The 2,522-nt window shown below is 38.4% G+C and overlaps 1 long non-coding RNA gene across 1 annotated transcript; it reads right to left on the bottom strand.

Annotated features, from left to right (window-relative positions):
• Positions 1-1,167: 1,167 nt before the first annotated feature.
• Positions 1,168-2,264, bottom strand: LOC110874846. Its single transcript, XR_002556269.2, has 3 exons — positions 1,958-2,264; positions 1,439-1,538; positions 1,168-1,343 (listed from the first exon to the last, which is right to left on the bottom strand). It is a non-coding gene; the product is annotated as an uncharacterized LOC110874846 (long non-coding RNA).
• Between the last annotated feature and the right edge of the window lie 258 nt (positions 2,265-2,522).

The raw sequence follows: 2,522 nt of genomic DNA on the forward strand, positions 1-2,522 counted from the left end.
AACAAAAGTTAAGCGAGTTCATGTATATGTGAGTATGTATAAACCTTTGAAAAATGTCCGTATGTATGAAAGTCCCTGGTATGTAGCAATAAGGAAAAAAATCACCAATGGGTTGCAAAGCCACTGGTATGTGTGAAATGGTCCGGGAAAACTCAAACCTAGTGGAGTTGCACCGGGCTTCTGGCTGTAAGACACAGTCACCTCTATGGGCCGCCCCGGCCTCATGGGTGTGGGCTCGCTACACCCAAATAGATTTATCATTCATGTCCCTCAGTCCTACTACGAGGATTAATGGCTTTAAGTGTCGCGCCCACCACTCACATTATCTAAGTAGTATGCCCTCCTTAAGCTAACCATACCATGTATAAAAATTGTCTGTAATAATTGTAACATTATTTCACCCCCGAAGTTATAAAACTGAAAACAGTTAAGAGAAAAGGGGGACATGAACTCACAGTAGTGCGTCTCCTTAATCGTATCGTCAACTCAAACTTGGTCCACTACACGACAACCTACAACCACTACTAGAAAACTGCTGCTATTCCCACGTCAATTTCCGTGGGAAATCCATGGGTAACAGCGTTTATCCACGGATTTCCCACGAAAATGGGTTGTAGGAATTTTGCTCGTGGGTAATTTTTTCCTGACGGATTTCCTACAAATTCTCCTACGCATTTCCCACAAAAATGTTTCGTTAGAATTCTCCTACACATTTCTCACGGAATTAATTTTCTTAATTTTACAACGCATTTCCCACGGAACATTACTTTTTTAAAATTGTGTGTTTAAATCAATTATATCTATTTTTATTATATATATATTTTATATATTTTAATTGTCTTACACAATTCTTACGGAAAATTTTTTTCTTCCTACACAATTCCAACGGAATGTATTCATTTTTCCTACATAGTTCCTACGGAAATATTTTTTTCCTACACAATTTCAACGAAATGTATTCTTGATTCCTACATAATTTCTACAAAATTAGTTTTTTTCCTACACAATTCCAACAGAATGTATTATTTTTCCCACACATTTCCTACGAATTTATCTTTGTTTCCTACATAATTCCAACGGAATGTGACGAAACCTGTTTATTCTTTTTCCTACATGTTTCCTAAGGATACATTTAAAAATAAATTAAAAAAACAAAAAAAACTTTTATTCCTGCTAAAAATGCATAATGATAAATATGATTCGGTACATAAATTTAACAAAAACAAATAATATAAATTCGAAGCACATTTAAATTACAAAATCACCATTATTCACTAATGAATGCTAATCGTTGCTCCTCCAAAATCCAGCACTCGCGAATCCTTTACAGCTTCGGTGCAATTCTGTAATATAGCATGTAGAGTTTTAACAACTTAAAATTAGCATCCAAGATAACACATCAGTATCAAAATGTTTTCCATTTTTAAAAGCGCATTACCTATAAGGATTGAAGAAACAGTAGCTGGGGTCTTCGGCCCGTGATCTGAACTATTGTCGTGAGAGAGCGTTTCCTTGACTTGATCCAGGACTGTAGCTACCTGTTAAAATTCAAACATTACTATCAGTCATCAGATATCTTATTCAGTCTATTGAAACAGACCCTTAAAGCCCAACTAATCTTGTGGACCATTTCAATCATTTTAAAACATATTAGGCTTTAGCCCAGCTCACTAGATTACACTCACAAATAACCTTAACACACCTATCAAACCCTAAAACGTAATATCTGCACTTCATCTTTTTCCCTCTTTCTCTCAGTCATCTCAAATTAAAGCTTCACTAAAAACTTTTGAAGTGCTTTGATTCATAGCCACCCTACATCAAATCTGATTTAGTGCTCCAATTAAGATCTAAGGCATCTACTAAAATCGATCAACTACAGTTCGTATCATGTTTATATCATGTTTTCATACGTCGCTCTTAAAAAAATCAAGGAAGATAGGTGTTCGAAGCTTACCCGGAGGTTATCGTTGCCGCTGCTACTCGTCAGACTGACGGTTCCGCCGTGAGTCGCCGCCGCCGTCCTTCTCTCTCTCGCTCCGTCAGTTCTCTCTCTCTAACTCTCTCTCTCTCTCCTACGCGTTACTGCCGCCGTAAACCCAAACCGTCGCCGGCTGGAGCTTCTTCGGTTGCCGGACCCGTATCAGAGAGAGACGAGGGGTGTGATTCTTGAGTGGTAAGGGGCTAGGGTTTTGTTTTAGAGAGGAGAGAATGAAGATGAAAGGGTGTGTGTCGGCTGTATAAGGGTTCAAATGAAGAAAAAGAAAAAGATATGGTGCCTTATATAGCTAGGGTAAATAAGTGGGTTTGGGCCCAGGCTCGTTAGCCCAGTTCTAGTTGTTTTGAGCGGCCCAATTACATTTCAGAAACCCGTTTTCACTCCCGATTGTCATAAAATGTCGTAGAATATTATTTTTAGGTCAATTACACTTAAAATTACGCCGTAAGCCGTTAATAGACGCGTATGCTCGTCGGTCGCGTTAAATCGCGTCAAACACTTCGGTTGCCGTTTCTTGTTCGTT

This window comes from Helianthus annuus, chromosome 9 (assembly GCF_002127325.2).
Source record: "Helianthus annuus cultivar XRQ/B chromosome 9, HanXRQr2.0-SUNRISE, whole genome shotgun sequence".
In the NCBI taxonomy this organism is placed as follows: domain Eukaryota; kingdom Viridiplantae; phylum Streptophyta; class Magnoliopsida; order Asterales; family Asteraceae; genus Helianthus; species Helianthus annuus.